Source organism: Nelumbo lutea, chromosome 8 (genome assembly GCF_056320005.1).
Source record: "Nelumbo lutea isolate HS-2025 chromosome 8, American lotus-T2T, whole genome shotgun sequence".
NCBI classification, from domain to species: Eukaryota; Viridiplantae; Streptophyta; class Magnoliopsida; order Proteales; family Nelumbonaceae; genus Nelumbo; species Nelumbo lutea.
The window spans coordinates 28,378,290-28,392,258 of record NC_142691.1 but is presented as its reverse complement, the minus strand read 5'-3'; the positions used below and the strand labels follow the sequence as shown (position 1 = coordinate 28,392,258).

At 37.7% G+C, this 13,969-nt stretch overlaps 1 long non-coding RNA gene across 1 annotated transcript; it reads left to right on the top strand.

Moving 5' to 3' along the window:
- Positions 1–10,595: 10,595 nt before the first annotated feature.
- On the top strand, positions 10,596–13,652 carry LOC148843601 (uncharacterized). The gene is made up of 2 exons (XR_016103595.1): positions 10,596–11,170; positions 13,221–13,652. It is a non-coding gene; the product is annotated as an uncharacterized LOC148843601 (long non-coding RNA).
- The last annotated feature ends 317 nt before the right edge of the window (positions 13,653–13,969 follow it).

The window sequence follows — 13,969 nt, the reverse complement described above, 5'->3', positions numbered from 1 at the left end:
GCTGACTGACGCAAGCGCCCCCCTGACAATCCGGCCTAGGCGCCGACCTGGCCGCCTGACACAAGCGCCAGCCTGACGACCTTGAGGAGTTCACCACCGTACCCCGGTTCTGACAAGATGCGACGAGTCTTACCGTTTGGAGGCTTTTCACCCACCTAACCCGCGAGGACTCCGGTATATAAAGACCTCACCCCCCAAAGGAGAGGGGGATGAAAAAAGGGAAGTAACCCCTGCTCTCTAGCTCTCTCATATTATCTTCAAAGCTCTCTACAATAAGAGTGCTAACTTAAGCGTCAGAGAGCCCCCACTGGGAAAATACCCCCGGGACCTCTGATTCAGTTCTCGCAGGTCCTTCAGCACCCGCCGCCTACAAAGAGGAGGAAAAGATGGAGTTCTCGGAGGTCCCTCAGCTCCCGTCACCTACAAAGAGGAGGAAAATATGGAGTTCTTGCAGGTCCCTCAGCTCCCGCCACCTACAAAGAGGAGGAAAAGATGAAGTTCTCGCAGGTCCCTCAGCTCCTACAGCCTACAAAGGAAAGAAGACCACCTCATGCTGAGGGCAGTCGGATTGTGCCACACCAGGGAGCTCCAACATTCTCTAAGTCACCGGTCGCCTAGTAGGTAGTTCGCCACCAGGCAGTTTGCCACCAAGCAGTTCGCTACCAGGTAGTTCGCCACCAGGCAATTCGCCACCAAGCAATTCACCACCAGGCAGTTCGCCACCAGGCAATTCGCCACCATGCAGTTCGCCACTAAGCAGCTCACCACCGGGCAGTTCGCTACCAGGCAGTTCGCCACCAAGCAGTTCGCCCCCGAGCAGCTCGCCACCGGGCAGTTCGCCACCAGGGATTTCACCACCAGGCAGTTCGCCACCAGACAGTTCACCACCGGGCAGTTCGCCACCAGGCAGTTCGCCCCCAAGTAGTTATCCACCGAGCAGTTCGCCAGTAGGCAGTTCACCACCAAGTAGCTCATCACTAAGGCACGCCACCACTGGGTCAAATAACGAGGTACTTAGCCAAAAAATTTTACATCACAAAACATTGATACGTGGCCGAAAACGGTTACATCAGAAAGGAATCAATCAAATCAAGAACAAGAAAACAAGTCAAGAGCTTTTAAATGTATTTTATTTCCATAAGACCTTATGTAATTAGTTGCAATGTGCACACTAAGGACTTAGCTTGGACCTACTTTTAGTTAGGACAAAGCCTTAGAGATCAACGACTAACCTAAGAAGGGCCTAAGGTTTTTTCTCATAGTTTAAGTGAAGCAAAAAAATTCAAAAAATCAAGTTTGGAAACCTAAGAAGTCAACTCCCTGGCCTTAGCAATTGACTACTAGAGCAACATAAGAAGGTTTATCCTTAGTAGTTGATTCCAAAGAGATAGTAGTTAACTAATTGTGACAATAAAACCTGGTAGCACTTAGTAGTAGTGTCTTCAAAATTGGACCGGACTAGACCGAATGGTCGGGCCAAAAACTAGGAAGACGTCACTTGACCGGTACCAATTCCATTTTACCCCAAAACAACTTTTTTGTCAAAAACCATTGATTTGGTTAGCGAACCATTGACCTAAGCGGTTGAACCATCGACCCAGATAATGGTTTTTGGCCATTTTTTGTTTTTTTTTAATATTTATTTCTTGTTAAAAAGGGCCATCCGTTCAGACCAATTAGATTGTTCGACCCGAGAACCCTAGAACGGTTGCTTGCCCAATCCGATTTTTAAAACCTTGCATGCTTAGTAGTCAACTACAAGAAGCTGGTAGTCAATTACATACTAGAGTAAATAGATTCTATGTCATGCATGAGAGTCAATTATCAAGCCTTAACTACTGGGATCTTGTGTTAATCGACTACTAAAAGTTTATAGTCAATTACTTTGCATAGTTTGCACCTAACTCTCTAATTTTGAACCTTTAAAGCCTCTGATGGTTATTTCCTGTTCTGGTAAATCATTAAACATGCTGAAATGATCTCTAAACATTTCTAATATAAGAACAAAGTGCTTGCAACTGCTATATGAGTATTTTTTTTTATTGATTCAAGCTTAAATATGCAAGTTCTCTGATAAGGAAAGTGAGGGGAAACAAGTGAGAAAAGATTTGCAAGAAAGAAAGAGAGCAATAAGGGGGATGTTTAGAACCGTGGCCATTTTTCAAAAAATAGTGCCACGTCGGATCCACATAGGCGTTTCAACAAACGCCCATGTATCTCATTGTTTGGTTCAGCCGATTATTAAAAAATGGGCATGCCTCGAAAACCGGGACCCCACTGATGCATCAAATGCCAAATTTGGCGTTTCATGCATCGATGAACCGTTTCCCCTAATGGTTGACTGATGAGTATCCTATATGATGCTTACTTGTTAGCATATACATGAAAAACGGTGATGAAAATCACCTAACCAAACATCATAGTATTGCTCACTGTCTACGTGGAAAAAGCGTTTTTTTGTTAAAAAATAGATCTTGGAAGCATGGGCTTTTTTTTTTTTTAATCGGTCCCAAAATGTGCCCATGCTTCCAAACACCATGAAGAAAGAGAAAAAATTCTAAAAGAAATTCTTAGTGCTCAGTTTAGAAGCGAGAACTCTAATGGAGAAGAGTTGATAAAAACTCTTGATCTAGGGCACCACAAAATTTGCATTTGGGAGCTATAGAAACCCCCCTATTTTTAATGAAGTTGGCTACCGGTAGAAGACAGTTTATAATTAAACCTTCACATAAAAACTGAATTTTCTATGGAAGACCCACATCACTAACATGCTTTGTCCATATGACAATGTTACATGGTTTCAAATTAAATTAATGTTACATGGGTATTAATTAGAGGGCGTTCTTTTTTTGGATTTTGAGAGGGGGGAAAGTTGGTCAATGGGAAAATCCCGTTGACCAAGAATCCCATGTTCTTTTTTCGGATTTATGTGGGGACCAGGGATAGGTAAGTGTGATACCCATCTCCTAGGTGGGTAAATAACTTTCCCACCTAGGGGGAAGTTGCCAAAACTTGAATGGGACAAAAATGCCCCTTTTAATAATGGATTTTTATGGCTAAAATGGCCATTGCCTTATTTACATGAGCGATAAAAGAACATGGGTAAATGCACTTACTCGGGTAATTGTTTCCTAGAAAAAGCTTACCCAAGTAACTGCATTTACTTAGATAAGTAACTTACCGAAAATCGAATGGGGCCTTAAATTCTAGGCTGAATTAATTGTGAATTATCCATTGGAATCTCTGGTCTAAGCTAGTTGGTCAATATCATTGGTTAGCTTCATATTAGAATTGAAGGCTACTCCTTGGAAGTTGTCATCAATTTTAAAATTAATAGGAAAGCTCCAGGTACTATCATTACCAAAGACTTCACTCAATTTAAATTCAATTAAAAGCCAAAGAGGGCCTTTACCTCACTAGTTTTGAAACCAAAACCACAAATCATCACTTCCAATAAGCCATTTACTATAGGAGAGGGATGGCTCTTTAACTATAAAGATTTCTTAACGGTAGCAAGAACACTTGGGATTTAGAGAAGTTGTTGCTAAAGGTGAAGAGCCAAGATATCTAGAATCGAAAAATTAAGCCCGCAAGATCTTGTTTTCAACTAGCTTGAATCATACTTTTGATATGAAAGCTTTAGTCATATCAAGTAGATATCAAATTCCCAAAATTCCCTCATTGCAAGGCTTACGGATATGAATTCTAGCTACACCAATAATATTTTGCACCAAAACCCCAAGCCACCCTAGATTCCTATAGAAGAATTTAGCAAATTAATAATTTGCTAAAGAACTTGATATGTGAATTGGCATACTTTGAAGCACATGTTTAATCAGAATTATATTATCCCTTGAAGATAAAAATTTAGGGGCCGCTTAGCAAATTTTTTTGGGAAGATATTCTAGTAGCTCTAACAGTCAAAAGACGCATTGAGCTTTTGCATGAAGATCTGAGCAGCTCGAAGCTAGTTTGACATATACACATCTTTCCGTGTCTTTTTGCGCGAGAATAAAACATGAAAGACGCGAAAAGCTTCATTTGGAACTTCCCAAAATCAGCCCAAAATGGGCTTCTTGCGTCTTTTTGGCACTCCAGCTTTTGGCAGCTAGATTTTCTGTGAACCAAATGGGAATAGACCAAAAATCAGTCTGTTCAACTTGTAAACAACCAAAAGATTGCATAGAAAGGCAGGCCAAATGGGCCCTTAGTCTTTCAACCTTCTACTCCATTCCAAATTTTATTATTTCAAAATTCAAATCCCTAACCTTCAAACATCTTTTCCAATGGGCATGCCGAGGTAGATAAAAGGAAAACTCTTCTTAGAGAACCCAATAACTCTTATAAACATCTTCGACCTATGTAGTGGAGTCCTATCATAAATCATGAAAGATTTTTGCTTATTTATTTGTTGACTAGACACTTCCTCGTAAGCTGATAAGAAAGCCATCAAGTTCTTCAAGTCCCTTTTTATCCCTTGACAAAAATGATTGGATCATCTGGTAAAAGGCTGTGAGGTAGAGACATATGGAGCCATTTGGCATTTGATAATAGTTTACATGACCATTCTAAAAATTGTAGGTAGAACCCTACTCAAAACCTCTTCCACAATGATAAAAAGACTAGGGGAGAGAGGGTCCCCTTGCCTCAAACCACTAGATGATTTAAAATAGTCCATGGAAGAGCCATTGATAAGCATAAAGAACCAATATTTGCAAACACCAAGTTTAACAAACTTAGGCTAATTTTCATTGAAGCCAACTTTGCAAAGGATTTTAAAAATAAAATCCTAGTTGAGCCTGTCATATGCTTTTTCTATATCTAATTTGAAGATCACATTATCACATTTGTTTTTTCTAGGGAAAGTACGGATAAGCCCATTTCAGATTTTTGAAATCTAGGCCAACCCACACAGAACCCAAAATGGCATTTAAATTCAACATTTTCAATATTAGGACAAATTCCCATGCCAACTCAGAGCGCTACATAATTTACAGAACCTGCCTTCACCTCCTCATTCGTTTCCCCGCATGCTTAGATGTAACCGTCTCCGTTTCTACCATTTCTCTCGCTTGCTTCAACGGTATGGGAGGAGGCAGACATGTTTGTCTCATTGCCCTTTTAGGTGGACATCCAACACTACTCTTCACCGGACTCCTCTGTTCTGTAGCATGTTTTCTGCTAGACCTTGTTGGGTAGCCTAATCTTTCCATCCATCATTCTTTCTGCTGCTTTTCTTTTGTTCAACTCCTTTGTTATTGTTTGAACCATTTACTAAACTCTTTAACATCTTTAACAATGTTCTGTTAGACAGTTCCGTTTCATCATGCTCAAGAAATTCATCGTGCTAGGCTTCTTGGCAACAACTATCTTCAGGAGTTGCACCACCTTTGCCTGATGGAGGGCTCGAGCTACATCCTGGGTTTTGGCTAGAATTCACATTTAAATTCTTGTTGGTAGTAGAGGTTGCCCTTAGCTTGCTTCGTATCCATAATAGGCTTCTCATCAATCATTGCCATTGTTGTTCTAGATTTTGACGGCTTTTGATCTCCTTTTCTCACGGCAACTGTCGTGGATGCCTTAGCTGATATGGAGCTACGTTTTCGGAAAGTAATGATGGGATCAGTTGATTTAGGTTTTACAAACAACAAATCTGTCAGCTCGGAACTCAATTTAGATGGAAGAGGAATGGGTGATGGCCAGAGTGGTTCATTAGCTGATCTATCTGGTTTTCTAATATTTCTGCTCACCATCTCTTTAGTGGCGAGCTCTCTTAATGCAATGGCAATGATAAATTCTGGGGAGTTATTGGTGAAGAAGACGTTGGCATTGTTGAACAAAAGTAGCAGATCACGGAAAAACTTGTTGTTGCAACTGTTGTACTACCCTTCTTCTAACTAGGTCTGCACTAGTTTGAGGTCTATATGTTGCTGCACTAAGCTTGTATACTTGGTCGTATGCTGCAAAGTCAGAAAGCAGATTATTAGTGATTACAAAGTGATTTATGAGCATTCTGAACGACATTCTGGAGTTTCTGAAATCCAGGCCAGCTCATACAGAACCCAAATTGACATTTAAACTCAACTTTTTCAATCTTAGAGGGAGAGTGAAAGCGAGACAATAGAGGGAGGAGAGAATGAGAGTGTAAAAGAGGAGTTATGGGTTTGGGAGGAAGAAAGTTGTAAGAGTGGGAGAGACAACAAAAGAGGAGGGAGAGCAGGAGAGATCTAAACAATGGGCCCTAGCAGGGTCATTTTAGTCTTCACAAGTTATTTAGTAACTTTGAAATAAAAAAAAAGGGAAATTGTGATGTGGAATCCAAGTTGGATTACCACCTCATAAACAAAACAAAGAAGCTGAGTTGGCTTGGGAATCTGTCCTAAGATTGAAAAAGTTGAGTTTAAATGCCATTTTGAGTTCTGTATGGGATGGCCTAGATTTCAGAGATCTGAAATGAGCTTTTTCTGTACTTTTCCCTTTTTTTTTTTACTAATTTCACTATTCATTTCTTGAACAACAAAAATGTTGTCACCAATGAATTGGCCTTTGATGAAAGCACCTTGCTTAAGCGAGATCATTTGAGACATGATAGGATTAAGCCTTATGGATAAAATTTTTGCATAAACTTTATAAAAGAAACTAGGGCTAGCAATTTTGACCTTAACCCATTTGATGCACCCAACCCACCCACCTTGGAATCCACCCAAACCCACTCAATCTATTGGTGGGTTAATATGGGCCGAGTAACCCATTATGGTTAGTGGAAAAGGATCAGGGTGGGTTGGGTCAAGGGTACCCATTAGGGTTAGGATGGGTTGGTCCCACGGATCAAGATGGGTTAGGTCAAAGTCAACTCTATCTATAATCGCCAAATCTCAAAAATTAGAAATTGTAGTGGTTGAAACTCATGCCTCCTACCATAGTCACATCTAATTAGATTTCCAAACCACCATGCCACATTTTATTTTGATATTAAAAGTGAAATAAAATAGATTTTATTAACTTTCGTGTCCACATGCAATTTTATACAAAAGCACTTTTACAAAAGCAATTTTATGAAAATTACTTTTACAAAAGAACTTTTACACAAAAGCACTTTTATGAAAGTACTTTTATAAAAATATTAAAAAAAAACACTTTATGAAAGTACTTTTCCAAAAACACTTTTATGAAGCATAAAAACACTTTTGTAAAAGTACTTTTATGAAAGTAATTTTACAAAAGTACTTTTACATGAAAGCACTTTTATTAAAGCACTTTTACAAAAACACTTTTATGAAAGCATAAAATAACTTTTATAAAACTACTTTTACAAAAGAACTACAAAAGTACTTTTACACAAAAACACATTTATAAAAGCACTTTTACGAAAAACACTTTTATAAAAGTTCTTTTACGTAAGTACATTTATAAAAGCACTTTTATAGAAATACTTTCATAAAAGTACTTTTGCGAAAGCACTTTTATAAAAGTTTTGCATTTTTTGCATTTCTTTTGTGTTTTTCATGCATTTCCTACAAATTTTATAGTATTTTTTTGCATATTTTCTGATTTTTTTCTGCAAAAGTTTTGAATTTTTTGTATTTTTCGTATTGTTTTAGTAATTTTGTATTTTTCTACAACTTTTTGTTTTTTGTTTTTTTTTTTGCATTTTCTACATTTATCTAGATTTTTTACATTTTTTGGTATATGAATTGACCTAACTCATTTTTGTCATGTAATAGTCTTGAGAGAGATTATTCTCTCAAAATTTATTATTTTGGATATACGTGTTGTCCTGACCCATTTTTGTATGTATAAGTGAGGATAGGTGGATTAGTATGGGTTAGGGTGGTTAAGGGTCAAGTGGGTTAATATGAGTGGGTTATGACCCTTTAACAATGACTGATGATGGATCATGGTGGGTTGGTGGGTCAATATGGGTGGATTGGTATTCAACCCTTACCCAATCCAACCCACCTATTTTCCACCCCTAGAAGAAACGATAGAAGCTAGTAGGACAAAACTCAGTAAAGTGCCTTGGATTCTCAAGTTTAGGAATATGAACAATGAAAATAGAAGTGTAGTACCTAAGTAGTGGTTTTGTCATGAAAATCTTTTTGATAGTTGAGCATACATCCATTCTAATAATATCCCAATAATACGAAAAGAAAAATCCATCAAAACCATCCCACCTAGGAGACGACTCACTATTCAATTGGAAGAGTGTGCTTTTAATTTCTTTAACATCAGGGTTTCACCCAAGATCATTATTGTCATCATTTGTAACTCACTATTCATTATTGTCATCATTTGTAACATGATGAGGGATGCAATCCAATAAATATTCATGGTTTAAAGTGCCTTCAGCTAAAAGTAAGTTTTTGAAATCTGAACTGTTTGCGTTATTAGGTGCTTTATATTTTCAAAATCCTCCAATGTTTATTTATTATTATTATTTTTTTTTAATATGATTTTATACTTTCTTAAAAATTATTTACGGAAAAATAGGGACAGGCCCAATGCAGAACCGTCATTCTCCCATTGTTTATTTAGTAGCTAGGTCCATTTCTCTGCCACTTACTTGTTTATGGTTAGTCCTCTTTCTCCAGTCGCAAAGGCACACACCACTAGTGCAGCTACCATTTACTTTGTCCTTATTTACATTTCAACAGCTCCTTTACATTTCTATAGTTACTTATATTCTTTATTCTTAATTTTTATTAAGTGTAGATCCACTAACCTGATAGAAGGCTACAGTTCTTAACTGTTTAACTTACATTTCAACCAGTATCTTCTTGCTAGCAATCTTTATATTTTCTATTGTGCTTTATTAATTGTAGATCCACTAACCTGATAGAAGGCTACAGTTCTTAGCTGTTTAACTTACATTTCAACTGGTATCTTCTTGCTGGCAATCTTTATATTTTCTATTGTGCTTTATTGTTGATTGCTAACTCCTACAGCCCTTGCTACTATAATTGTTTATTTGTTCTGTAGTTGCAGGTCCTTGTGTTCAATAGTATGATTAATTAACTACTAAACCTAATTGACAGCCTTCAACCTTCGATTGCATATTATTTGTGAAAAGGCTTAGATACAATTTGAGGTGAAGGGTGTTGAGCTTGATTGTTTAATAGTTTGCAGGTTCGAACTAAATTCCAACACAATCAAAGTTTTAGAGCTCTACCCAATTCACCCCTCTTGGGTAAGGCCATCAGTCCCAACAGGTCCTTTGTCCACCAAAACATGAACGTCCCAATAAAATGTTAAGGATTGCTCTATAACTCTCTAACTCCCCTCCACTTACTCCTAAAATTAAAAGAAACTGTTTATTTTTAGCTTTACAAAAAGTTGTAATAGACCTAAACCCTCCCACCCTATTTCTCTCCAAATCCTACCTCCTCTACTCCCCATCTCGTTTTGTTGTTTTTTGCAAAGAAGATGTACCATGAGACAAGTAGTCAGGTGAGCTCTTTCACAGAGCCTATAATCCAAAAATATGGCTGTCCTCTCACTCACCATATCATTTATGCATTTCTGAGTTTTTGTAACAATATTCTATAATGTAAATGACTTAATATAGCTCTTGGTTATCATAAGCCAAAAAAAAAAGATATATAATTCCCCCCTCCCCAAAAGAAAATTCTAGCTCCGCCATTAAATGTAAGGCATTGAAACTAGTCATTTGATCCTTAAAATTCAAGATGTACAAAAGTTTCTACTAATAAAATATTGGCCATGGAAGCATTAATAAGACACAATAAACAAGAACTGTTTTTAACTTTTTATTAATGGTATAAATAAAATACAAATTTTAAAATTAGATATGATGAAAAATCCAAAACTAGTCTTTTATGACTGTTGGGAGAGGTATTTTGGTAATCTTATGGGTTATATGTTATTTGACCCTCCTAAAGTAGTTGTTAAGGAGCATTCAAGTCAATTTATGCCCCATGATCTACCCCCACCCCCCAAAAAAAAGCAAATATAGCCATGGGAGCTGTCACGGGCTGCTCGCATGCCTTGCCATGCTGTGTCTATAGGCCGTGTTGGGCCGGACAGCTTGACAAGGCCATACTTTTGGAGCCTAGTCCAGTAGTCCCCTTCACAGCCTGGGCCTGGCACGGCCCAGATTCCCATGTCGTGCCCTGGCATAGCACAGTACTGTAATGACCTATCGTGCCAAACATGGCCCCTATCGTGCTGGGCTGTGCCGGCCCGCCATCAGCCCGACCCACATAGAATTATCGAGAGAGCTTGTGAACATAAAAAGCTGTCCAATCTTATCCCGGCTTTTACCTCCATCTTTATATACACGAGATTTTTTAAAGCTTAAAAGTTTGGGCATGATAAGAACATTGCCAAAAGCGTGGGATTTTTTTAATCTGTCCTCTATGTGAATATGCGATCACGCCATGTCTCTAATTTAATAAAAGGGTAAATTATAAAGACCCTTTTTACTTTGTTTTGCGATAAAACCCCTTGTACTATAATTATGAGACAAAGACCCTCTTTCGTTAGTTTTTCTTTAAAATCCACCTTTATAATAATTTTTAATTCCCATATCACCCTTATAATAAAAAAAACACTGTTCATCTTTATTCTCTGACCTTATCATACACGAACAAGATGGAAAAGGCAGCGACGAGGATGGAATGCTGGTTTGGTATGTGAAAAACACCTCCAACCCAAACCAGCCAACATTTGGTTGACGGAATTGGCCTCAGAGTTGCTATTAATTACTGTTGTTTCTTCCAGGAATACCTTTGTGAATTCCGCAGTTACACTCTACAGGCTACAACAAGAAATTAAGAGTCTAATGAAGGGTTTTTTCTGTAAATCAGCTTTCTAGCTCAATAGTTAATTGCAAATCCAAGTTATTGCGTGTTTGGCATCCACGAGTCAAGACCGAGATTGCTTTGATCTTTTCTCGTTCTTTTATAGATTAATGTTCCTTACTTGTTTCTTTTCTCCTCTCTCTCTCTCTCTGTTTTTATCTTTTGTTGGTTTTGGTACGAAATTCGGATTACCATGATTGAGTTCTTTCTTGATCTGGAAGTTATGGCTTTACCAGAGTCCTAAGAACCAGGGTAGCTGGATGGGCGTCAATAACACCATAGACACTATAAGTATTGCTGCATCTGCGATCGTCACCGCTGATGCTCGAGTCCAGCCAGCTACAGTTCAGGTAAAATTTCTTGACTAACTCGTAAGCTTTGAAGTTTATTTCTTGACTAGCTCGTAAGCTTTGAAGTTTATTTCTTGACTAACTCGTAAGCTTTGGTTGAGTTCTTTGAATTTGAATTCTTGGACTTTGTGATTTGCTTCTGAGGCTTGAGATCTGTTGAATTTCTTAAGCTTGTTTTCGTAATTTGATTATCCTTTTGCCTTTTCCTCTACGTTTTCGTTTGAGATTTTGGGTTCTAATTTGGAGGCGAAAGGGAGAATTCTCTTGAATTGAATTTGGTAATTAATTTGAAATCTTCGTTTACTAGTTTTTGTAGTTTCGTTGCATTTTCACTCTTAATTTCTTTAGTTCTTTGTAAGACTTAAAATTTGACTTTAGAAAAACAAAGCTCATGCCTCTTTTTATCAAAATCCCACCGTAGTTGAGGTTTCTGGGGTTCTCTTCATCGTCACTGATCTGATGAAATGCTTCAAGTTCAACCTCTGCTTCGTCGTCGTTCTCAATCTGGTCATTCAATTTCTCTATGAAAGGTCTCTGATCGCTAATAAAATCTCGATGGTTGGTACCAAAACCACTTCTGGTGTTTTTTCTGCGTGGAAATGGATTGGTTCAGACTGTGATAAAAGTTCTAGATTCCTTGCCACCGTATGCAGATGTCACATGCCTCGTCATTTTGGAAAAAAAGTTGCTGCCTTTTTAGGGGCATTCCATCAACAAACTCTAAGAAGTGAATTAACAGCAACCCTGAGGCCAATTCCGTCAACCAAAATGTTAGTTGGTTTGGATTGGAGGAGTTTTCCACATACCAAACCAGCACTCCATCCTTGTCGCTGCCTTTTCCATTCTATTTGTGTATTGTGAGGTTAGGGAAGATGAACAATGATAGGGAAGATAAACAGTGTTTTTTTTATCATAAGGGTTGTATGGGACTAAAAAATATTATAACGGTGGATTTTAATAGAAAGCTAACAGAAGGGGTTTTTGTCTCACAATCATAGTATAAGGGAGTCTTTATCACAAAACAAAGTACAGGGGGTCTTTGTCACAGACCCCATAGTACGGGGGGTCTTTGTAATTTACCCTTAATAACAGCAAAAAATTTACTCTTACCTAACTTTTGGCACGAACTCTTGCAGCATCACATGCATGTTTGTTCTCATAGACGTCTACTTCATATTAATATCTATGCTTTTTTGCTTGTTCTGCCATAGAGTGCAAATGGCCCTTTTATTCATTTATGCTTTAGATTGGTTGTAGTCTAAATTTTATTTGTATTAGTTTAAATGCATTTAAGTATAAATAAGCTGAAAAAAAATTTTGGCTTATTTATGCTTTAGCTTTAACCTTGTATTATTTGTTTATGAGAAGTGAAATAGGAAGTAATGTTCTCTTTACTTATATGGAAGAGAATGGAGGTAGGAGGAGGATTATTTGTTTAGGAGTGAAATAGATATTATGGCCCTATCTACATGATAAAGAATTGAGATAACTGGATACTGGTGTGAGTGTGGTGGTAAGGTTACGTATGGGGTCTCATTGAAAGATGAAGGAAGGTTGAGGGCAAAGGGTAAGCTAAAGAATATGATTAACAGAATGTTGTTCTCATTATGAATTAGGCCTCCTTTTATAGGGAGAGATCCCGAGGTCCTAAAAGGAATAAGCCCAAAGTGTTTTATTCCCACTAGGAAAGGGAATCTTTGATTCGGTGTCAGTTATCAAGGGACACTGCTAGGGTTTTGCCACATGCCTTATGAGATGTCTGCATGGCGAGGTTTCCTTTCTTTTGAAGATTCTCATAATATTGCTTCCTTTTGTAAATCTCTTAAACTGACATGGCATGGATGATGTCAATATTAATCTCACGTGTTTTTTCTAATCTTAATGGGCTTTCCATCACGAGTGGCATCGGTAAATCACGTGTTTCTTTGTTCATCTCTAGCCTACAACGGTGGTGAGATCATCACAGGTTCGCGATGGTTTTGAGATCATCATAAACTCATAATGGCTCTGAGCCCATCATAGGCTCACGATGGCCTTGTGTTTATTGCAGATCTCTGGAGACTTCATATTCCTTTTTGGCGCCCTAGCATTGGGTTTTTTGTAAGTCCGTGGTGACCATGAGCTCATCGCAAGCTCATTTCAGGCTTTGAGCTCATCACAAGTCTGTGCAAGCTTTTGAGCTCATTGCAAATGTGTGTCGAGTCATGAATACTTTACGGGTGTCTCAGTGGCATCGATTTAGCACCTTCTGCGCTACTGCAGTTGTGGTGATCAACATGTATCTACAACTAGTGCAAATTTTGCATCAGTTTTTGAAATGTAAGCAAATTTGTATTTGATTTAGATTTGCATTATTTTTTTTATTCTTGTTTTTCAAGACTAAACTGTATTTACCTACTTCTCTTTGTCAAAGAGAAAGTTGTGCCTACTTTATATCTGTACTCAGACATAAATGAGTTTCAAAAACATGTTGTTCATAGAATTAATTTGCACTGATGCAAAATTATGATAGTACAAATGATTTCAATGTAAATCATAACCTATTTTTGTTTCAAATTTTAACTTATTTTGTTTGATTGTAGTACAAATGAAGTAAATTAAGACATGGAGCAAAATAAAGTAAAACCTAAAACAAAGTTAAACAAAAATTTGCATTTTTTTTTTTCATTTGCATTCCCATACATTTGTACTAGTACAAATAAATTTGCACTGCAATCAAACACAGCCACAAGGACAAATCATCAAAACTAGTGCAAATTTTCCCACTAAGGTTCTGAACTAACACTATAATGAAAAAGC